Source organism: Lissotriton vulgaris, chromosome 3_1 (genome assembly GCF_964263255.1).
Source record: "Lissotriton vulgaris chromosome 3_1, aLisVul1.2, whole genome shotgun sequence".
NCBI classification, from domain to species: domain Eukaryota; kingdom Metazoa; phylum Chordata; class Amphibia; order Caudata; family Salamandridae; genus Lissotriton; species Lissotriton vulgaris.
This window is the reverse complement of record NC_141689.1, coordinates 1,308,357,108-1,308,381,130: the sequence shown is the minus strand read 5'-3', so window position 1 is coordinate 1,308,381,130 and position 24,023 is coordinate 1,308,357,108. Positions and strand designations below refer to the sequence as shown.

Sequence of the window (24,023 nt, the reverse complement as noted above, 5' to 3'; positions counted from 1 at the left end):
GCGCATGCGCACATTAATTTTCATGACGTTTCATTACCCCGCCCATCAGGGACTGTATCCCCGGTTTGTGCGCACAAGCGCTTGCGCACATTAAGGTTTATGTGCACATGCGCATGCGCACATTATTTTTAATGACGTATCACTACCCCGCCCATCAGGGACTGGGGCCAATTCTACGTTGCCAGGGGGGGGGGGACGCTCCTCCGTGAATGCGGCAGCCACGCGCCTCCGATCAGTCCCCCTAGGTCTGTGGTTCCCAAACTGTGCACCGCGGCACCCCGGTGCGCCGTAATGAGGAGCCAGGGGCGCCGCGACCACAATTTGGAAAAGTGAAGTCTCTGGCTGCCGCAGACAAAATATTTTCCACTTGTAAAAAACCTGGGACATGGTTTGTCCCAAGAGCGCACTACCGCCATACGTGCGCAGGTATACTCGTCGTACGTGCGTTCTGAGATAGTTTCCATCACTGGCATACGCATGCCATACGTAGCTCTGGCCGTATGAGGGGAGTTACTGCTGCCATCTTCTGCTGCACGCTGTCTTCTGCCGTACGCTGTCTTCTGCCGTAGGACCCTCTTCTCACATAAGGTAAGTTTAGTTATTAGAAGGGCCGTTGGTGTTGGGACTGGGATGGGAGGGATTCCTGTGGCGTCCATTCTTTAACTGTGTTGCACGCCAGCCAAGAAGCCTGAGAGAAGGCCTCGGCGTGGCTTATATTTTATGTCCTATTTCTAACATGCTACGCTTTTACAGTAAACATAATGCTGGTGATACAGGTGTAAAACGAAGGTTGGGCATTTGCACCTGTATCACCAGCATTATTTTTACTGTAAAAACGGAGCACGTTAGAAATCAGACATAAAATATAAGCCACGCCGAGGCCTTCTCTCAGCGAGAAGAAGGCCTTGACTTGGTTTATAATTTATGTCTGATTTCTAACGTGCTCCGTTTTTACAGTAAACATAATGCTGGTGATATGAGTGGGGAAGGCAATTTACACTTTTTTAAACTTCGCAAAATTTGTGATGTTCAAAAAGGTATCATGAACATCTCACAACGTTCCAGAGAAGAATACACTGCCTCTTAGTAATTCTCTTCGTGAAAACCATTGACAATGAGCATCTGCTTTTCAGGACTGGCAATTCACAGTGAGTGTTCAATAAATAGTTAAGCATGTGCTAGCTCGGTTTATAAGCTCACAGTTAAAGTTTTTGTTTTTAACGTAGGAAGGCCATTACCCATTTGTGCTCTGTTTTGTTCTCTTAAATTTAATGGAGCAAGCCATGTTCCTTAATCCCACCTTTTGCAGAGAGCAGGGACCCAGTAACGGCATGTGTAGTGTTTCATGCATGCAGGGATTAACAATTCTTACGCTCGTGGCGACACGTGCAGCAGTACCTAAGTGCATTCTTCTGTTTGTGAGCAGCCATGCACACGTTACTTCCGCCTATTAATTAATCAGTAGACTAAGTTTAGCTAGGATTGCATGTCCCTGGGGCGCTCTATGTTTCCACCCTCCCTTGTCCCCTGGGGTGGATGGCAGCCAGATTGCAAAGGAACTCTAGAACTCCTGCTGCCCCTATATAGGTAATTTAGAGCCTTGCACTTATTGGAACTGTAACTTGAGACTATGTATATATAGCAAAGTAAAACAACTGTCTTATTTAAATGTGCAGTGCTATCTGGAGTATATCCTTCACACACTTCAATTAACGGTATATGATTATAATACCTTCATTGCATCCCAATTAATTTAAGGAAGACAACAGGAAGTACTCCTGAGGTCGGGCTTGCATCCCCCCGCCCACCCACCGGTAAAAAAATGGTGGGGAGCCACGGCCAGCTGCCAATTAGGTCAAGGGAGCCATGGGTCAAAAAAGTTTGGGAACCACTGCCCTAGGTAAAGGATGGTCTCCCCTCCGGGCCCTGTACTTGCGCGGCACGGTTCCCTAGGCAGTGCCGCGGCCTCTCGTGGGTGGCAGATCCGACAGGCTCGCAGGTCGCGCTCTGTGGGAAGACGCCGTCCGATGTGTTAGGACGGATTCAGGGTTCTTCTTTGGTTCGATTCCGAGAATTAAGAGCACATCATTTCTTTGGTAAACTGAGGTTCGTAAGAATTGACAAAGTGGCAGCACGCTCTCTTTAAGAAGAGAATGCCATATAACAAGTGCATATTAGCCACTGGCGTAGCTAGGGGGGTGGGGGGGGGGGCAGTCCGCCCCAGGCGGCACTATTTTGGGGGCGGCGGCCTTATAATTTAATTAGGCACGACACTCTCTGACATAAATTATAAAGGATGCAGGCAGTGCCGCGCAGCGCCTGCGTGAACAGGAAGCACACCTGCCTGTTAAGCGCCCTGTAACTACCCCGTCTGTGGTCCCTGTCCCAGGCCGTCAATCTTGTAGCGCGCGAAGGCGCTACCAATGACGGCCCTGGGCATACTGTTTGGCCAGCCCTCGCGCGCTGAAATGCAGCACAGCAGCAGTGAGGCTTCACGTGCTCGCCTCTCGTGAGCCTCCTCCACTGACTGTCACTCTGCTCATAGTGCTAAAACGGCGCCTCTAACTCCTGTGTTCTTTGCGAGGGGCCGCAGCACCAAGAGCTGTCCCAGATGCAGCTCCTTACTGTGCTCCCATTGCGCCGTTTAGCCTCTCCTTCCTGCTGCCCCGAATCGAATGCCTTAACAGCAGTCTAAGGTACGCCCGCCCGCTTCCACAGTCACAGGCCTGGGACGGAGGCCTACTACTTTAATGCACCCCTGGGGTAGCCGTCTGCTTTGGATCACGGCAGTCGCCCCCCTGGCCTGCTCGTTCGATGGTTGGGCCAGAGCTGAGTTCAGCTGCTACCAGGGCTACCTACGGCGAACAGACAGCGTTATCAGCTCTTTGATCTCCGCTTTACATTCAGGTATTGTGAGAAATATGCCTCCTGCTTTATAATTTAATTTCTTTCGCAAAGTGTTTAATTGTGTTGGTAAACAATGTATTTTTGTGACATTCGGGTAAACTTTAGCCTAGGGAGTGTTGTGTGACGATTTGAAAACGGCATGCATTACTGGGCTTATGCAATCAATAGTAATGCAGCTGGTGTTGGCATGTTGTCACTTTTCACCAGTGGGTGCATTTACATGAAAACATTTTCATTTGTCCCTTCTCCGCTGCCCAGTTGGGGTCGTGCACAACACTTACGCTGATCTGTTGAGTTTGTGGGCTGCAGGATGTTTTCTCTAACTGCAGCCTCCCCCCGCCCCATCTGGACCTAATTGGCAGGCCAGACGAATCTGAAGTTCACACTGACCAGTGAAGTCCTCCAGTCATGTGCGTTTGTCACAGGCTGCAGGAGAGGCCGCCCTGATTGCACCCCTAACATGACCAACGGGAGAGAGACACTACAACAGAAAGACTGTCTCTGACTCTCACATGACAGCGCTAGCACCAGCAAGCAGCACTGTAACACCATTAGAGAGCTGCGCTGCCATAGAGGAGTAGAGAGCTGGACTGTGTCAATCACTGCTCAGGTGCGAGGCCATCCCTGCTGTGTCAATGTGCAGTGGCCCGGAGTCTGCCGCTGTGGTGCACTTCGTCATGAGCTCTTTTAGTTCAATATTAAACCGGTTAAATCTTACTGGTAATTTTGCATTCATTTATCACTACAGACACTCGTGTGAAGTTAGTTCCCTTCCCGGCGCTGTGCAGAAGTTTTAAGTTCTCCTTAGAGTGTTTTGTTGCTCAAATTGGTGTCATTTCTGATATTTACGTTTCCCTCAACTTCATTGCTTGATTTTGCACACAAGAAAGTGTCACTCATAGTCACTGTATGCTGTCATATTTACACTGAAATTATGAAAATCTCACATAGCAATCTGAAACCTTGGCAGCTATGTACAATTTAATAATTAGTGCTTGTGTCATCGCCACCGCGGAGTGGCACGCACAGTCTGATCATCTCTGATAAATTATTTCAGTCACACACAATCAATTTAGTTTAAAATCTGCAGGCAGGGCTGCTCTGTCTAATCATCCTTATGAGTAAACCTGGTTTATCTACAGATCTGATTTAAGCACACTAATTCTGCAGGCCCAGCCGCATGGCTGCTCTGTCTCCTCATCCTTATCGTGGGTGACCTGACTAACTGGGTTTATCTTCGCAGACTACGGGTCATTGCATGACAGTTTTACCAGCCAGGCTGCCCGGGAGGGGAGGTGTCGGGTGATTTTCTTGTTGGTCAAATGTCAGTAATTTCTGATATTTAGAAGTTTCCCCAGTCTTCATTGGATGATTTTTGCTCGCAAAAAAGTGTCACTCTTAGTCATTGAAATGTCACTCATAATTACACTAAAATTATGAAAATGTCACACATAGCAATCTGAAGTCTTGGCAGTTATGAGTCAAGTCTGGGGCAGTGGCAGTGCCTGAGCGATTTGCTGCAGACTGCAGCAGAACCAACCCCTTTGGTAGAGACCCTGCCACCACTGTGGCATACTGGAGCCTGGGGAAGGTAAGAGCTAAACAGTTGTCACAAGGGGAGGAAAGGATCTTTGGTGAGTGGCAGAACAGTGGGCACAAGTCCTATAAAAAGAAGTGAGGGGGACTAACCAAGTTAGGCAGTCAGCAAATGACATCATGACATGTGCCATCCATAGCTGCCAAGGTTTCAGATTGCTATGTGTGACATGTTCAAAATTTCAGTGTGGTTATAAGTGAAATTTGACAATTTCTTGCGAGCAAAATTCAAGCAATGAAGATGAGGAAACATAAATATCAGAAATTAGACCCATTTGAGCACCGAAAAACTCTTAGAAGATCTAAAACGGCTGCAAACGCCTGCTGCAGTTGACTATAATTAAAATGACAGCTATGGACCTCTAGTAAGCAGGTCACATGGCTCCGCTAAGAATTAACACTAAAAAGAGCAAGGACCTGCGGTTAGGCTGTAGAACTGCTGGAGTGGAGCTGTGCAATAAGAGCCACTGACAATACAAGACAACAGTTTAGTAGAGAATACAGATCTTTACTGGACCCCATTAATGTAGAAGGGGTATTGCTGGGTGCACATGACACATTCAGAGTTGTAGTGGCAGGAGCATCACCAGAGCCTGCCTTGATGTCCTGGCATAAATATCTCTAGTGTCTCACAGCGAGTGACAAGTTACACACCAAGTGTAAATACACCAGACAACACTTCAAGCAAAGGTTGAATTTTTTTTTCTGCCCCATGGCACAGAAGCAGCTTGGTCTTCAGTCGGGTATTCAGTCCACCCTGCATTGCTGTTTAAAGCCTGCAGCACAGCAGTTGTTGAAAGACCCCTAAATCCAACACCCCACCTTCAGATCCAGATTCACACAGGTAAGTGCAAAAGTAGTCCGTCTCGAGTGACGGTCACAACACACACTGATTGATGTCTGTGAACATGTGGCATTTGTGGATGTTTGGAGAGAGCTCAAATAATAAACCAGTAGAGAAGAATCACTAAACTCAATGCTGCCCTCTCTGGACCTGGGCCCAGACTATAACAGGGTGTTAGATACCCTAAAACTAATCTCATTTGCCTCTGGCCTATACCATAAATTCATTAGAGTCAGCTGACTTACGTACTCCGGCCACCACAGTGAGCATATGTGTGATAGCATTATTGCTGGGCAAGCCACAGGAGAGCCTGTGAGACCCACATAGCGGTCACAGTCAGGCAGGATGACCGATATGTTTGAAAGTATTTTAAAAAATCACACCAGTATAATTAAGCGAGTGGCCCCGGGGTGCTGTGCGCAGCCCTCTACAACTGCAAGTTCAGATAGTTAACACTTACTTGCACTAGTTAATAGATCAATGTAAAACTAGCATTCCAATGAGACATGTGGGAAGCATTTGTGCCCGAAATTTGACAGTGAGGTGAGATTCAAAATTCGAGTCCGAGACTTAAGCTCACACAATCACAGGGCTGCGGATGCCAGGGGCGGCAATCTGAGGGGTAGCCCCGGGCGCCTCAAGCTCTAGCTACGTCCCTGATATTAGCAAAATCTTAGCAATCATTCTCAAATTTGTGAAAAAATTAATTCGATAGTACAGAAACTATTATATATTTACTTCCAGAGGCTGAACGTTCTTATGTGGTTTCAGGGCCCATGAGTACAGCACAGAAAACATACTTTCTCCTTCTCTGTGGTGGGGGACACCATATGCTCAATCTGGGATGTGCAATGATTGTTTGCTAAGGAATGCTTTATTACTCTGCTGCCTGAGGCCATATAAAAAAATGTGGCTATCTAGAGCTGTTCGATGGAACAGGCTATTCAGTAAAATGTTCAAATGCTGCGGTCGTGGCTGATGCTTACCATTACTTCCTCGTTACAATATTATTCAGAAGTAAGGGCGTGTTTTTGATCAATTTTGAATTCTCTGACTTTTTTCCCTTTTCTCTTCTTTGAACTGCATTGTAAAGCGTAGGATTTTGTTCATGCTTATACCTGCATGCCCCCAACAAAAAGTTATTTCTTTAATTCAACTGGTTTCCTTTTGAAAAGCTCCGCAGCTCCGATTGCGTTGTAACTCTCACATCACGTTCCGTGGGCTCAAGGCAGGGATCGCTGCTGCTGGGGGCCTCCGGGGTGCCGATTTGAAAGGAAAAATGCTGGATTTAGATCTCCGGACGGTGAGAGCCTCACGTAATGGCGGCCATTCTCCAGTGTACCACCTAGCGCCTAAGAACTTAAAACCTGAAATTCTTAACGAGGCATAGCTCTCTCAGTGATTCATAATGTCGGTCTGATGTTTCCACTGCATCTAGGGCATATTTTAAGCAGGTATTGGCGATGCTCTTGCAGGGCCGGACTGGGAACCAGAACCGGCCCTGGCAAAGTGTGTTAAGAATACAAAACTATTGAGTGTTCTTAACTTCTTTATTCCGACCAACACGTTTGCTCCTAACATGGAGCGAAGCGGCAGTCAGCTCGGCGATCAGCTGGTAACTGTCATATGTGACAGTTATCAGCTGGTGACCTCACTGCTGAGCGGTGTCCTCGCAGGGACACTGGGAAGCACGTCTAGTAAGGTGTCCTAGGAGGGACACAAGTATTATAAACACAACACATCCCCCTCCTTTGGGGGTGATGGGAACAGTAGAAACAGATAGAGAACATAAGGTTCCACTATCCACAAATGTAGTCCTTAAGTTTAGCTGGCGGTCCCAACAGTCTGCCGGTCCTGCTAATGTCCACCGGTCTCGCCACGTCATGGGTTGGAACGACAGGTAGTCTGCGCCTTGCGCCTGCAGGTCTGGATGAAGGAACAGAACGGTCCGCTGGCTGGGTGTCTTCATGTGTACCTTCATCGCTCCAGTCCCCAGGGGTGGCAGGAAATTCAATGTCAGATTCGGTGTCAGAAAAATAAAGTCCTCCCATACTCTATCGCCCTCCTTCCCTTTCTTATCTATCGCCCTCCTTCCCTTTCTAATCTATCGCCCTCTCTCTATTTATCGCCCTGTTCTCTTCTCTTCTCACGTGCTGATCTGCTGCTCTCTTCCACCCGCCTCCTTCTCTAACTCCCTGTTCTCTTCTCACGTGCTGATCTGCTGCTCTCTTCCACCCCACCTCCTTCTTTAACTCCCTGTTCTTTTACTGTGCTGATCTGCTGTTCTTTCACCCCGCCTCCTTCTCTAACTCCCTGTTCTCTCAAACACAACCACACCACACACAACCAAACCACATGCGCAACCAGACCCAACCACACACATGTTTATAAGCATTTTATCTTCTTATTTCTCAACTCACTAATGCAAATGAAAACCTATACAGCAGTGTCCTTACTGCAGTTTTCATAATTGTAGCCAAGAAGTATCTACACCTACCAGAATGGCAACAACTGCTGCTTAGCCTACGAATTCCTTGACCACCCAACATTGGTTCTTGGATTATGCCTGCCATTATTATAAAACTGTTAACACATTTTTGCACACCATGTAACTTGCCTTATCTGCATACTCTCTGCTAATTTTATGTTATCAATTTGCAGGATTATGGCGGTATGCAGAGACCTGGAATTGTTGTCGACTACCAGAAAAGTCTGGTATTTGGTGGGCCTGCTGGAAGGTGGATGAAAAGAAAGATAATGCAATCGCTTAATAAACCCATTGGAGGGGCATTTGTCGGCAAAAAACCTAAATTGAGAAAACCTGGATCAAATGGCAATGCGGTCAAAAAAGGTATGTTTCTAGATAGACAGCTTCTGTTTTTTTAGGTTTCGCCTGGCGATCCGCTGCATAGCAGTGTTCGCGCAGGAGAAAACTTTTGTTTAGCAGTATGGGTGCTTTGTCCCGCCTGCTCTTCCATTGGCTAGCTCCATAAATGGAGGCTAGCCATTGGAAGGGACATCTGTCTGTTATTGCCCTCCTATCTATCGCCCTCCTATCTATCTATCGCCCTCCCTCTATCTATCTATCGCCCTCCCTCTATCTATCTATCGCCCTCCCTCTATCTATCTATCGCCCTCTATCTATCTATCGCCCTCTATCTATCTATCGCCCTCTATCTATCTATCGCCCTCTATCTATCGCCCTCCCTCCCTCTAGCTATCGCCCTCCCTCTCTCTATCTATCGCCCTCCCTCCCTCTAGCTATCGCCCTCCCTCTCTCTATCTACCGCCCTCCCTCTCTCTATCTACCGCCCTCCCTCTCTCTATCTACCGCCCTCCCTCTCTCTATCTACCGCCCTCCCTCTTTCTATCTACCGCCCTCCCTCTCTCTATCGCACTCCCTCTATCGTACTCCCTCTATCGCCCTCCTTCACTCTATCTATCTATCGCCCTCCCTCTATCTATCTATCGCCCTCCCTCTATCTATCGCCCTCCCTCTATCTATCGCCCTCCCTCTATCTATCTATCGCCCTCCCTCTATCTATCTATCGCCCTCCCTCTATCTATCTATCGCCCTCTATCTATCTATCGCCCTCTATCTATCTATTGCCCTCTATCGCCCTCCCTCCCTCTATCTATCGCCCTCCCTCCCTCTAGCTATCGCCCTCCCTCTCTCTATCTATCGCCCTCCCTCTCTCTATCTACCGCCCTCCCTCTCTCTATCTACCGCCCTCCCTCTCTCTATCTACCGCCCTCCCTCTCTCTATCTACCGCCCTCCCTCTCTCTATCTATCGCACTCCCTCTCTCTATCGCACTCCCTCTATCGCCCTCCTTCACTCTATCTATCTATCGCCCTCCCTCTCTATCTATCACCCTCCCTCTATCTATCTGTCTATCTATCGCCCAGCCTTACTCTATTGCCCTCCCTTACTCTATTGCCCTCCCTTACTCTATTGCCCTCCCTTACTCTATTGCCCTCCCTTACTCCATCGCCCTCCCTTACTCCATCGCCCTCCCTTACTCCATCGCCCTCCCTTACTCCATCGCCCTCCCTTACTCCATCGCCCTCCCTTACTCCATCGCCCTCCCTTACTCCATCGCCCTCCCTTACTCCATCGCCCTCCCTTACTCCATCGCCCTCCCTTCCTCTCTATCGCCCTCCCTTCCTCTCTATCGCCCTCCCTTCCTCTCTATCGCCCTCCCTTCCTCTCTATCGCCCTCCCTCTCTCTATCTACCGCACTCCCTCTCTCTATCGCACTCTCTCTCTCTATCTATTGCACTCTCTCTCTCTATCTACCGCACTCCCTCTCTCTATCGCACTCTCTCTCTCTATCTATCGCACTCTCTCTCTCTATCTATCGCACTCTCTCTCTCTATCTATCGCACTCTCTCTCTATCTATCGCACTCCCTCTCTATCTATCGCCCTCCCTCTCTATCTATCGCCCTCCCTCTCTATCTATCGCCCTCCCTCTCTATCTATCGCCCTCCCTCTCTATCTATCACCCTCCCTCTATCTATCTATCGCCCTCCCTCTATCTATCTATCGCCCTCCCTCTATCTATCTATCGCCCTCTATCTATCTATCGCCCTCTATCTATCTATCGCCCTCTATCTATCTATCGCCCTCCCTCTATCTATCGCCCTCCCTCTATCTATCGCCCTCCCTCTCTATCTATCGCCCTCCCTCTATCTATCTATCGCCCTCCCTCTATCTATCGCCTCCCTCTATCTATCGCCCTCCCTCTATCTATCGCCCTCCCTCTTAGTCTCTCTATCTATCGCACTCCCTCTATCGCACTCCCTCTATCGCCCTCCCTCTATCGCCCTCCCTCACTCTATCTATCTCCCTCCCTCTCTATCTATCTATCACCCAGCCTTACTCTATTGACCTTCCTTACTCTATTGCCCTCCCTTACTCTATTGCCCTCCCTTACTCTATTGCCCTCCCTTACTCTATTGCCCTCCCTTACTCTATTGCCCTCCCTTACTCTATTGCCCTCCCTTACTCTATCGCCCTCCCTTCCACTCTATCGCCCTCCCTTCCACTCTATCGCCCTCCCTTCCTCTCTATCGCCCTCCATTCCTCTCTATCGCCCTCCCTTCCTCTCTATCGCCCTCCCTTCCTCTCTATCGCCCTCCCTTCCTCTCTATCGCCCTCCCTTCCTCTTTATCGCCCTCCCTTCCTCTCTATCGCCCTCCCTTCCTCTCTATCGCCTCCCTTCCTCTCTATCGCCCTCCCTTCCTCTCTATCGCCCCTCCCTTCCTCTCTATCGCCCCTCCCTTCCTCTCTATCGCCCCTCCCTTCCTCTCTATCGCCCCTCCCTTCCTCTCTATCGCCCCTCCCTTCCTCTCTATCGCCCCTCCCTTCCTCTCTATCGCCCCTCCCTTCCTCTCTATCGCCCTCCTTCCCTTTCTTATCTATCGCCCTCCCTCTATCTATCACCCTCCCTCTCTCTATCTACCGCACTCCCTCTCTCTATCTACCGCACTCCCTCTATCGCACTCTCTCTCTCTATCTATCGCACTCCCTCTCTCTATCTATTGCACTCCCTCTTAGTCTCTCTATCTATCACCCTCCCTCTATCTATCTATCGCACTCCCTCTTAGTCTCTCTATCTATCACCCTCCCTCTCTATCTATCTATCGCCCTCCCTCTCTATCTATCTATCGCCCTCCCTCTCTATCTATCTATCGCCCTCCCTCTCTATCTATCTATCGCCCTCCCTCCCTTCCTCTCTATCGCCCTCCTTCCCTTTCTTATCTATCGTCCTCACTCTATCGCCTTCCCTCCCTCTATCTATCGCCCTCCCTCTCTCTCTATCTACCGCCCTCCCTCTATCTATCGCACTCCCTCTCTCTATCTATCGCACTCCCTCTTAGTCTCTCTATCTATTGCACTCCCTCTATCACACTCCTTCACTCTATCTATCTATCGCCCTCCCTCTCTATCTATCTATCGCCCTCCCTCTCTATCTATCTATCGCCCTCCCTCTCTATCTATCGCCCTCCCTCTATCTATCTATCTATCTATCTATCTATCTATCTATCTATCTATCTATCTATCTGTCTATCTATCGCCCAGCCTTACTCTATTGCCCTCCCTTACTCTATTGCCCTCCCTTACTCTATTGCCCTCCCTTACTCTATTGCCCTCCCTTACTCTATTGCCCTCCCTTACTCCATCGCTCTCCCTTACTCCATTGCCCTCCCTTACTCCATTGCCCTCCCTTACTCCATCGCCCTCCCTTACTCCATCGCCCTCCCTTACTCCATCGCCCTCCCTTACTCCATCGCCCTCCCTTACTCCATCGCCCTCCCTTACTCCATCGCCCTCCCTTACTCCATCGCCCTCCCTTACTCTATCGCCCTCCCTTACTCTATCGCCCTCCCTTCCTCTCTATCGCCCTCCCTTCCTCTCTATCGCCCTCCCTTCCTCTCTATCGCCCTCCCTTCCTCTCTATCGCCCTCCCTTCCTCTCTATCGCCCTCCCTTCCTCTTTATCGCCCTCCCTTCCTCTCTATCGCCCTCCCTTCCTCTCTATCGCCCCTCCCTTCCTCTCTATCGCCCCTCCCTTACTCTCTATCGCCCCTCCCTTACTCTATCGCCCTCCTTCCCTTTCTTATCTATCGCCCTCTCTCTATCGCCTTCCCTCCCTCTATCTATCGCCCTCCCTCTATCTATCGCCCTCCCTCTATTTATCGCCCTGTTCTCTTCTCTTCTCACGTGCTGATCTGCTGCTCTCTTCCACCCTGCCTCCTTCTCCAACTCCCTGTTCTCTTGTCTTCTCACGTGCTGAACTGCTGCTCTCTTCCACCCCGCCTCCTTCTCTAACTCCCTGTTCTCTTCTCTTCTCACGTGCTGATCTGCTGCTCTCCTCCACCCCACCTCCTTCTTTAACTCCCTGTTCTTTTACTGTGCTGATCTGCTGTTCTTTCACTCCGCCTCCTTCTCTAACTCCCTGTTCTCTCACACACCACCACACCACACACAACCAAACCACACGCGCTACCAGACCCAACCACACACATGTTTATAAGCATTTTATCTTCTTTATTTCTCAACTCACTAATGCAAATGAAAACCTGTACAGCAGTGTCCTTACTGCAGTTTTTATAATTGTAGCTGCTTAGCCTACGAATTCCTTGACCACCCAACATTGGTTCTTGGATTATGCCTGCCATTATTATAAAACTGTTAACACATTTTGCACACCATGTAACTTGCCTTATCTGCATACTCTCTGCTAATTTTATGTTATCAATTTGCAGGATTATGGCGGTATGCAGAGACCTGGAATTGTTGTCGATTACCAGACAAGGCTGGTATTTGGTGGGCCTGCTGGAAGATGGATGAAAAGAAAGATGATGCAATCGCTTCATAAACCTGTTGGAGGGGCAAAAACCTAAATTGAGAAAACCTGGATCAAATGGCAATGCGGTCAAAAAAAGGTATGTTTCTAGATAGACAGCTTCTGTTTTTTAGGTTTCGCCTGGCGATCTGCTGCGCAGCAGCGTTCGCGCAGGCGAAACCTTTTGTTTAGCAGTATGGGTGCTTTGTCCCGCCTGCTCTTCCATTGGCTAGCTCCATAAATGGAGGCTAGCCATTGGAAGGGACATCTGTCTGTTATTGCCCTCCTTCTATCTATCGCCCTCCTATCTATCTATCGCCCTCCCTCTATCTATCGCCCTCCCTCTATCTATCGCCCTCCCTCTATCTATCGCCCTCCCTCTATCTATCGCCCTCCCTCTATCTATCGCCCTCTATCTATCTATCGCCCTCTATCTATCTTTCGCCCTCTATCTATCTATCGCCCTCCCTCTCTCTATCTATCGCCCTACCTCTATCTATCTCTAGAGATTGGCTCGTAAGGGAGAATGCGGTTCCAAGTCTAGCCGGTGCCGTTCAGCCGCCGCTGTGTGGCTGGCACCAGAGGGTAGGTCCGACGACAGGGTATGTGGGGTCCGGTTAAACAGTTTTCGTTTAGCTGGCACCGATGGGTGAGGTGCACAGCCTGGGATGATGACGGGCTGGGTAGACCGGGTGTGTGCGCTGCTACCAGAGGGCGAAGTTCGAAGATTATGTCGCTGGCGGGCAGAGATGGGGTCTGATGGCCATGGTGCAGCTGGCATACGTCTGTGGCTTTCACTCGATTATTGTGCACCCCCTGCCTGCCATGCTCTTCTGCGCTCTTCTCCCTGGCAGGCTACGGCAGCCAGGGCAATGCCTCATTGTCTTTTGGGAGTGGTTGGCAGGTTGGCGCTCTCTTGTAAACGTCAGGCGCGCCGCCCAGCGGCTGCTCTCTGAACTGCCTCCTGTTGAGTTCAGACGGAACCAGCCATTCCCTTTTCTGCCTGAACCTGGTGCCCAGAGCAGGCGTCCGTGGCCCGCCCGCATCCAACCCCCCGAGGCCTGGGCCGAGGCTGCGCCGAGGCTGCGCCGGTGGAGCCGCATTCCAGAGGAGCCAGACCCGGCCGGGCCGGCTCCGAGCTCGGATTCCTTCAGAATGCAACTTCCGGTTGGGCGAAGTTTGTTGTGATGGAGCGCAGCAGCCAGGTGTTGTAATTACTCAGTGAGTGTTTGTCTGTCGGAGGCGTCCTGAGCCGGGATATGGCGGACGGAGAGCTCACCCCCTCGCTGCCACCCCTTCGGCTCACGAACAGGGGGGCGCTGGATTATTTTGTAATACTGGGCGGGTGAGATGCGGAGTCGGTGCTGGATGAGAGCGAGGTTTAGACTAACGAGTGGCTGGGATGAACCTGAATCTCTCACCCTGCACTGGACCTCCACACCCGTCACTCACACTGGACCCCGGCACCCGTCACTCACACTGGACCCGAGCACCCCTCATTCACCCCCGCGCACGTTATGCACCCCCGCACACGTTATGCACCCCCGCAAATTTTATTCACCCCGCACTGGTCCTCGGCACCAGTCATTCACCCCTACACTGGACATTGCCATCACCACAGGACCTCTGCAAGAATCACTCACAACTACACCGTGTCTGCCCCCGCCACTAAACACTGGATCTGAACACCCCCACTCACCCCTAGATCTGAGCACCCTCAACTTACCCCTGGACCAGAGCACCCGCCACTCACCCCTGGACCAGAGCACCCACCACTTACCCCTGGACCAGAGCACCCGCCACTCACCCCCTGGACCAGAGCACCTGCCTCTCACCCCTGGACCAGAGTACCCCTACTCACCCCTAGATCTGAGCACCCGCTACTCACCCCTGGACCAGAGCACCCACCACTCACCCCTGGACCAGAGCAACTGCCTCTCACCCCTGGACCAGAGTACCCCTACTCACCCCTAGATCTGAGCACCCGCTACTCACCCCTGGACCAGAGCACCCGCCACTCACCCCTGGATCTGAGCACACGCCACTCATCCGTGGACCAGAGCACCCCCCCAGTTGAAAATTAACTTGGGTGAATCTGAAGGAGCTACATTTTAAGGTGTATTTCAGAGTGCACAGTCTGTTACGATGAGACCCAGGGGCTTATTATGTCTGTGGTGCATTGAACCTAGGGGGCAAGTCAGAAGTGCTCACTATATCCTCGTTGGCTATTATTACTAAACCATAGGCTTGCATTAGAGTCTAATGGGCCTCTTTCACTTGGACGCGACATGTTGCTTGTATCTGATTTAGGATATTACATAAAATGTGACAATCGTGGCAGATCTGGTATTAACATTGTTAAATATTTCAGGAGTTACTGGCGATTAAATTGTGGAAACATGATTTCTGGTATTTATGATGCAACTCTCCCACCAGCAGCAAAGGGAAACTGGAAACCGACTCGTAAATTAGGTATATAGGCGCGTTTGCTGTCCTACCTCCAGGCTATTTCAAGCAATAATTGTTTAATAAATAGTTGAAATATTGATTTGTGACAGGAGGAACACGCTGTAGAAAATGTGACTCTAGTATGTAAGGCATTATGTATTGCGATAGGAATGGGGAGCTCACAGAAGTCCGCACATACTTCTTATCCTTTGAATACACACACACACCCACTAAGCAATCTGTATCCTGTGCTCTACTCATTCCCCACACGCCAGATTTCTACTCACCTTTCACCCTCAGCTCTTACCTGTGCCCTCATCTCTTACCCCTTTGCCCTCAGCTCTTACCCCTGTGCCCTCAGCTCTTACCCCTGTGCCCTCAGCTCTTACCCCTGTGCCCTCAGCTCTTACCCCTGTGCCCTTAGCTCTTACCCCTGTGCCCTTAGCTCTTACCCCTGTGCCCTCAGCTCTTACACCTGTGCCCTCAGCTCTTACCCCTCTGCCCTCAGCTCTGACCCTGCCCTGTGCCACACATTAAATTGGAGATCTCTGTCTCGTTCACAGTTGCTAGATGGACCATATCAGTAATATTCATTGGCAGTCTGGGATGGGACAAAAACCTGACTGGAGGTGGTAGGGGGTTTTTGGGGAACTTGGACGATCACATTGTCACTGTTAATGTGTACTCTCCAGCCTGGCACGCTGCTGCAGCCGGTGACTGCTCCCTGAACTCTTCTCTCCTTCCCAGAGCTTAACACCAAGAAGCTTGGCTTTGACGAGTTCTTGCCCATGCTGCAGACAATTGCGAAGAACAAGGACCAGGGTACCTACGATGACTTTGTGGAGGGGCTGAGGGTCTTCGACAAAGAAGCCAATGGCTCTGTGATGGGCGCTGAGCTGCAACATGTACTAGTCACTCTGGGTAAGAGGCCATTTTGGCACAGTACTATTTTCAAGGCAGAGAGTAATTGACTGCTGAACTCCCCAGCCCCCCTGCAGTATTCAGGGCCCCCTTTTCTGATTCCGAGCTTAGATTTCTACCCGCGTCTGGATATTACAGTTAATGTGCCCTGTTTCAGCCTTACAAAGTGTCCTATCAATCTCATTTAACTGTACATTCTTTTGGGGCGAGGGAGGACGGGGACATGGTTGGGTTACAAGTGGTTTTTGGATTGCCCATTCTACAGGCTAGAGCTTTGACTGACTAATAGTTAGTCTTGGTGAGCCATGTCCTGGAAATTGGTGGCGTCCTTGTCTTGTGGGTAGCAGCCTCTTCAGAACATCTGCTCTGTCTGGTTTTACCCTGGTGGCTGGCTAGTCTCACCAGCCAGTGCTGCTTCTGTGGCGGAAGTGTATTTGGTGGGTAAGTGCTGGGTCTGAAGCTGTGCGTGTTGCTGCATTCTTGGCAGTTAATCTGGAAGGTGTTTGATCGAAGCCTGTGTGCATTTTTGTCCTTTCCTTTGTGCAGGTGAGAAGATGTGTCTGTGTGTGGCTCTGTCTGTGTGTGTGGCTCTGTCTGTGTGTGTGGCTCTGTCTGTGTGTGTGGCTCTGTCTGTGTGTGTGGCTCTGTCTGTGTATGTGGCTCTGTCTGTGTGTGTGGCTCTGTCTGTGTGTGTGGCTCTGTCTGTGTGTGTGGCTCTGTCTGTGTGTGTGGCTCTGTCTGTGTGTGTGGCTCTGTCTGTGTGTGTGGCGCTCTGTCTGTGTGTGTGGCGCTCTGTCTGTGTGTGTGTGGCGCTCTGTCTGTGTGTGTGTGGCGCTCTGTCTGTGTGTGTGTGGCGCTCTGTCTGTCTGTGTGTGGCGCTCTGTCTGTCTGTGTGTGGCGCTCTGTCTGTCTGTGTGTGGGTGGCGCTCTGTCTGTCTGTGTGTGGGTGGCGCTCTGTCTGTCTGTGTGTGGGTGGAGCTCTGTCTGTCTGTGTGTGGCGCTCTGTCTGTCTGTGTGTGGCGCTCTGTCTGTCTGTGTGTGGCGCTCTGTCTGTGTGTGTGGCGCTCTGTCTGTCTGTGTGTGTGTGGCGCTCTGTCTGTCTGTGTGTGTGTGGCGCTCTGTCTGTCTGTGTGTGTGTGGCGCTCTGTCTGTCTGTGTGTGTGTGGCGCTCTGTCTGTCTGTGTGTGTGTGGCGCTCTGTCTGTCTGTGTGTGGCGCACTGTGTGTGTGGCGCACTGTCTGTCTGTGTGTGGCTCTCTGTCTGTGTGTGGCGCATAGCGCTCTGTGTGTAGCGCTCTGTGTGGATAGCTTCTTTTGTCGGCTCTGTGTGTGGGTGGCTCTGTCTGTGTGTGTGGCTCTGTCTGTGTGTGTGGCTCTGTCTGTGTGTGTGGCTCTGTCTGTGTGTGTGGCTCTGTCTGTGTGTGTGGCTCTGTCTGTGTGTGTGGCGCTGTCTGTCTGTGTGTGTGTGGCGCGCTGTCTGTCTGTGTGTGTGTGGCGCTCTGTCTGTCTGTGTGTGTGTGTGGCGCGCTGTCTGTGTGTGTGTGGCGCTGTCTGTCTGTGTGTGTGGCGCTCTGTCTGTCTGTGTGTGTGGCACTCTGTCTGTCTGTGTGTGGCGCTCTGTCTGTCTGTGTGTGGCGCACTGTCTGTGTGTGTGTGTGTGGCGCACTGTCTGTGTGTGTGTGTGTGGCACACTGTCTGTGTGTGGCACATAGCGCTCTGTGTGTAGCGCTCTGTGTGGATAGCTTCTTTTGTCGGCTCTGTGTGTGGGTGACTGTCTGTGTGTGAGTTCTTTACTTGCACTGTACACAAGACTTTTGCTGTTACTTTTGTAATAGTTAGTGTGCATTTGTTCTGCAAAATTTTGCTAAAGATGGTTTAAAACTTGTGTTTACTTTTAGGGTGAGAATCCCTTTGAAATCGTTAAACAAACAGGAGAATCGGTAGTTGAGGAAACAACTGATGCGAATGATGAAGACAATGAGCAAAACGAAAAGGAGGACATTGATGGTGAAAACGATGAAAATGAGGAGCAGATAATGTGGAGGCAGAAAGTGCAGATGCGGATGATGCTGCTGCAGCGGCGGTTTTACCATTAGGGCGTTTGGGCGTTGCCCCACCTATAATTATCAGGCAATTTATTCGAGCGGCGCGTTAGTAAAAGTTTTATAAATTAACGCGCCGCTCGAATAAATTGCCCGGTAATTATTGCCCTGCGGCCGTGGTGTGTGTCATGGACATGGACAGTATGCACTGTCTGACACTGGGTGGCGCTGGACTGACTCTGTGCCGGCACAGTGCGCACTCACTGCGCATGTGGTGTTTGCCCGGCAGGGCTTTTTTAACTAAATAGCTATGTGGTTTTAAAAAAAACCACCGATTAGGGGTTTGCCTGCCTAATGCAACGTACCCCATTGCTGAAAAAACGAACGACGTTTTTTCAATGCTCAGCCCAATCCTGATGCTACTCTCTTTAGAGAGCAGCTCTCCTCTAAAGAGAGCAGCATCAGGATTGGCTACTACTGTCTCTCGTCATCGGCAAGTTGGCAGCCATCAGTCTAGGCGCCAACGGGACCCCAGAGCAGAGATGGTGCGGACCCGGTCAAACGAAGACGAGGTAAGTTTTTTATTTTATTTATCCCCACCCCCTGGCCCCCACTGTGAGCGAGCCGTGACTGTTAGGAAGGTGTCCTGGTTAGTTTGCAAGCGAGTCGTGGTAGGGTGACCAGATTTCACGGATTTGCCTCGACGTTCTCGGTGTTCAGAGGACTGTCCCGGTGTTCTCTGTAATTGTTAAAATACATGGTTTTGGGAACAAAGGCCAGGTCGTCCTGTAAATGAGAGTTGAAAGGTATACTCTCTTTAAGTAATGTTAATGTATCTGTTTCAGGGGCGCAGGAGGACGCCAGCTGCGTGCACGCGGCAGCAGTGGGGAGACAGAGGGGGGCTCAGGGTGAAGGACGTGCCATAGGTAATGTTATGTACGCTGCCGCGTCGCTGGGAATACACAGCTTTTCAAGGCAACGCAAACATCGGGACAGAAGTAAGTCTATTTTTATGTCTGGACATTCATAGATGTTGCTTATCAAAATCTGTTCCCCCTAGTCGTGGGCATAAGGTTTTAAGATGGCCCTCACATCAGTAATATCGGGAGGCACGTACATGGTTATTGATGACATCTACCAAAGGGTTTCTAATTAACTACTTAGTCCCACAGTGTTGATTTTAGTACACTTTCCTGTGCGTGAGTGTGTTTGTGTAGCCCAGGGCATTAAACATGCATCACAGCCTCTTTCATATATGCGCACATTTGGTTAAATGTGTTATTGACCACAATGCTAATTGAACAGTACGCCTGCTGGGGGCATTTCTTCGTAGTTGCCCTGGTTGGTCCTTTTTATGGTGATTATTAGATTGTATTTCTGCTAAATTTTTGTGGTAACTTGCATTAATCCTATTCACAACTGCAGCGGGCTCGTCACATTGCAGTTTGTTTCTTTCTGCTTGTTACCTCAGTGAGGCAGTCGGGCAGCATTGGCGGTGGCGGGAGCAGCCTATTTTGGTGTGGGCAATATCAGGGCGAGTCTTGCATTTTGGGGGGCGCGTCACCTGGGTTGGTAAGCACATGCAATGGCTGGGTGAATGCCAAGCAGCGTTGGGCTGGGTTAGTATCTCACTAGGGAACCAGGTTCGAGTCGCAGCAGGAACGCACAACATCCTGTGATTCTTGGCAATTCACTCAACCCCCACCCGTGCATGACAAATAAATGGGTCAAATATGTATCGAAACTGGTGCTCAAGTGAAGTGCGCAGGTGAGTGAGTCCGAGGGTGGGCCCTGCACGCAGGGCTTTAAGTGGGATGAAAAAACTGGGGTCTCTCAAAGGGGTCGTGGACTATATCATTAAGGGCGTGGCTTAAAACAGGCATTTAAAAAAAATCTGTGCTCAGCATAATTGGCCACCCAACTGTTCGGGTACGCGCGCCGCGCTCGCGAGCTACAGTGCGGAAATCATTTTCCGCCCTACCAGGTTCAAATGTCACCAGCCGCCACTGTGCTGCTGACCCAAATGATTACTCTGGGGACTTAACCACCACTGATGAAAACTAGTTGAGAAACTGCCCTGAAAGACCAAACACTTTAGCACACTGCATTGGTGGACTTAAAGAACAATTTTCCGCAAAGTTGAGCAGTTCGTTTACCCTGCATGCATTCCACTTCTGTTTTAATTGCCTATGGGCAAACCGGTTTTATGTTTTGTTTTTTTAGTATATTACGCACAGCAAATGCTTCAGTATTCTTCCAGTGTAAATTGATTTGTTCATGGTTACGTTTTGAGTAATTTTGAGCAGTTGGAGTTCTAAACATTCCAATGTGAATTTTTCCAGTTTTTAGCGCCCAATGTAGTGTTGTATATAATTCAAGCTGTTGTAGCAAAGAAACCCTGATTATGTCCTGCAGTAATAAAGGCTTACAACAAGATTATACACTTATTTTGCACCTCTCCTATGTGGTACTGTCTACCTCAAAGAAGGGGTACACTCAAGGTGGTGTTTTATGCCCGGAGGTAGCGCCCCAGGGGGGAGCACTCGCCTGTTTAATGCTGATCAAAGGCTCTTTGCTGAGGTGTGAGATTGGAGAGGGTGCCGAGGGTATTCTGGGTGACGAGGTGTCACTGTAAGGCCTGGTAGCCTCTACATAATCAGCAGAGGTGAGGATGGCAAGAAACATCCGCTCTGCCTATGGGGGCCTTGTGACACCAGCTGGGTGATTCACCCACCGAGGTGTTCCTTTCTTGCTTTAAAGCGTTCGATTTGTCTTGTGTTTTTTCTGCACTTTTATTTAGCGCAAACTCTATCGGAAGGTATTGCAGCGCTTTAAATGAACACTAGTTACATCACACAAGGTCACTTTTTAAACAAGAAAAACAAGCATTTTCGGAAATTATGTAGAATATTCCATTTGTGGAGTGCTGCAGTCGGGGCCGGAGCTGAATTTTAATCAGGGGGGGGACTGCAGTGATGGACTGCAGTGTGTCTGCTGTTATACCAATGGCATAAATCACGCCGAGCCAGACTCTGCACCCACAGGCACCAGCTCCCGACTGTCAGGGTGGTCGGGAAGCAGCAGGAAAGGTCAGAGGTGCCAGGGAGAGGGGGCTGGACACACAGGAACGGAGGAACCAAGGAAGCAAGAAAGAGCAGGGAAGACGAGGGAGGAAAGGAGAGGAGGAAGAAAATAATATGAGAAGGAAGAGGGGCGAACACAGGGATAAACGGAGGAGGGGGTTATGAGGGAGGAGAACAGAAGTGGATTGACAGAATAAAGACTACGGAAGTAAAGCGCGAAAACGAAGGAAGCAGTAGAGGCGGGCATGCAGGGTGGAAGGAGTAGAGGGGAAAGATCAACAGGATAGAAAGAAGAGAATGGAAGGAATAAAGACTGGAAGCTGCACATTGGGGACAGAAGAAATAATGAGCAGAAGTAGAGACTGAGAAAGGCTGACGGACAGAGAAAGAGACTGAAGAGGATGGGGCAATGTTGGAAAGAACGAGGAATGAGGTAAGAAAGAGAAAACCGGAGCGAGAACAAGGAAGGTGGAATGAAGAAGAGGAAATCAAATAAGGTAGGCAGTAATAAAGAAGATATGAGAATACAGGTGATGAAGTTGTAGAAAATATGGAGGAAGGGGAAGAAAGGAGAAAGTACACCAAAGCATGTAAGAAAATAAAAGATGCATCGAAGATGAAGAATGGGAGACAGGGAGATTGACAGAGAAATACATGAAGGAGGAGACTGAGAGAAGGAGATAGAAATGGGAGGAAAGTGAACAAGTCAGTGTAAAGTGGTAGGTGGAATGGAGCATGGGCCGCAAAGAACACCAAAAAAAAGCGAGAAAAACTAGCTCTGGCATTGCGCGGAGTGGGGCGGGGGAGCGGCTTCCTTTCAAGTCTGATGCCGAGGCATGGTGTGGGATGTGGCTGGCGATGTGCATGCGCCTGGCTCACATGAACTGAATTGAATCCGCAGTTTGGGGAGACTTTTCGGAAGCCTTACTATAATCTCGCCGAACAATGCTTACGCATTGGTTTAGCGAGACCTAACAATTAATGTGTTCGTCTGTAACACAACTGGTGCTCATGTAAAGCGCTCTGATGCCTTCAGGTCTAGTTCGCGCCCCCCCACCCACAAATGTATAAACTTCATACAGGATGACTTCCTTCAGGATGTCCTGCACTGCTGCAAGCTCCTCAGTCCAGGGCGGCACCTCTGAAACTCAATTCTTGCAAGAAGAATTGACAACCACCTCAAATTGTGAAAGCCTTCAAACCTGGCTGTTTATAGTTCCTTGAAGCTGTGAGACACCATGCTGCTGAAGCACAGGGGATACGGGTTTGCAGTCACAGAGGTGTAGTTTGGTCCGTAAGATTAGGGGTGTGAGCTTCAGATTTCCCAACAATTGCGCTGGCATTTAATGTTATAATACATTATACAACAAGCAGGGTGCATGAGAGGGGCTAAAGTGGCAGTGGAAAGGGAGACAAATGAGGATGGGTAGCGGTACTAAGTGAGAGAAAACACAATATTTTGTAAAATAACCAATCAATCAATCAATCAATCAAAGACATTTATAGAGCGCACTACTTACCCGTAGGGTCTCAAGGCGCTTGCGGGGGGGGGGGGTGCCATTACTGCTCGAACAGCCAGGTCTTGAGCTTCTTACTGAAGGAGAGGTGGTCTTGGGTCAGGCGCAGGTCGGTCGGGAGGGAGTTCCAGGTCTTGGCGGCCAGGTAGGAGAAGGACCTTCCTCCTGTTGTCGCTCTTCGGATGCGGGGGACGGCGGCGAGGGCGTGGTTGGCTGATTGGAGGTGGCGTTTGGGAGCGTAGAAGTTGATTCGGTTGTTGAGGTAGCTCGGGCCTTGGTCGTGTAGGGCTTTGTGTGCGTGGGTGAGGAGACGGAAGGTGATTCTTTTGTTGACGGGGAGCCAGTGCAGGTCTCTCAGATGTGGCTGGTTCGTGGGATGTCGAGGATGAGTCTGGCTGAGGCGTTCTGGATCCGCTGGAGTCTCTTCTGGAGCTTGGCGGTGGTACCGGCGTAGAGGGCGTTGCCGTAGGCCAGTCGGCTGGTGACGAGGGCCTGGGTGACGGTCTTCCTGGTCTCGGTGGGGATCCACCAGAAGATCTTCCGTAGCATGCGTAGGATGTTGAAGCACGACGAGGAGACGGCGTTGACTTGCCTGGTCATGGAGAGGGAGGAGTCCAGGATGAAGCCCAGGTTGCGTGCGTGGTCCGTCGGTTTGGGTGCGGAGCCCAGGGCGGGGGGCCACCAGGAGTCGTCCCAGGCGGAGGGCGAGGAGCCCAGGATGAGGACCTCCGTCTTGTCTGAGTTCAGTTTCAGGCTACTGGTCGTCATCCACTCGGCTACATCTTTCATCCCTTCGTGCAGATTGGCTCTGGCGGCGGCGGGGTCGTTGGTCAGGGAGAGGATCAGCTGGGTGTCGTCGGCGTAGGAGATTATGTTGAGGTTGTGTTGGCGTGCGATGGCCACGAGGGGGCTCATGTAGACGTTGAAGAGGGTGGGGCTCAGCGAGGATCCTTGAGGGACGCCGCAGATGACTTCGGTAGCCTCTGACTTGAACGGTGGTAGGTGGACTCTCTGTGTTCTTCCGTCGAGGAAGGAGATGATCCATTCCAGTGCCTTCTCCTGGATTCCGACGTTGCTGAGGCGCTGCACTAGGGTGCGGTGGCAGACAGTGTCGAATGCCGCGGAGAGGTCTAGGAGGATGAGGGCCGCTGTATCTCCGTTGTCCATCAGGGCTCGGATGTCGTCGGTGGCGGCGATGAGGGCGGTCTCGGTGCAATGGTTGGCTCGGAAGCCAGACTGTGAGGGGTCGAGGGATCCATTTGTCTCGAGGAAGGCGGCCAGCTGTTTGTTGACGGTCTTCTCGATGACTTTGGCT

General features: G+C 50.3%; 2 long non-coding RNA genes across 2 annotated transcripts; both read left to right on the top strand.

Annotated features, from left to right (window-relative positions):
* Nucleotides 1-203: 203 nt before the first annotated feature.
* On the top strand, nucleotides 204-12,740 carry LOC147727808 (uncharacterized). Its single transcript, XR_015309515.1, has 3 exons — nucleotides 204-588; nucleotides 8,009-8,198; nucleotides 12,619-12,740. It is a non-coding gene; the product is annotated as an uncharacterized LOC147727808 (long non-coding RNA).
* Nucleotides 12,741-12,743: 3 nt separating this feature from the next.
* LOC147727807 (uncharacterized) lies at nucleotides 12,744-18,135 on the top strand. Its single transcript, XR_015309516.1, has 3 exons — nucleotides 12,744-12,798; nucleotides 15,894-16,067; nucleotides 17,965-18,135. It is a non-coding gene; the product is annotated as an uncharacterized LOC147727807 (long non-coding RNA).
* Nucleotides 18,136-24,023: the final 5,888 nt, after the last annotated feature.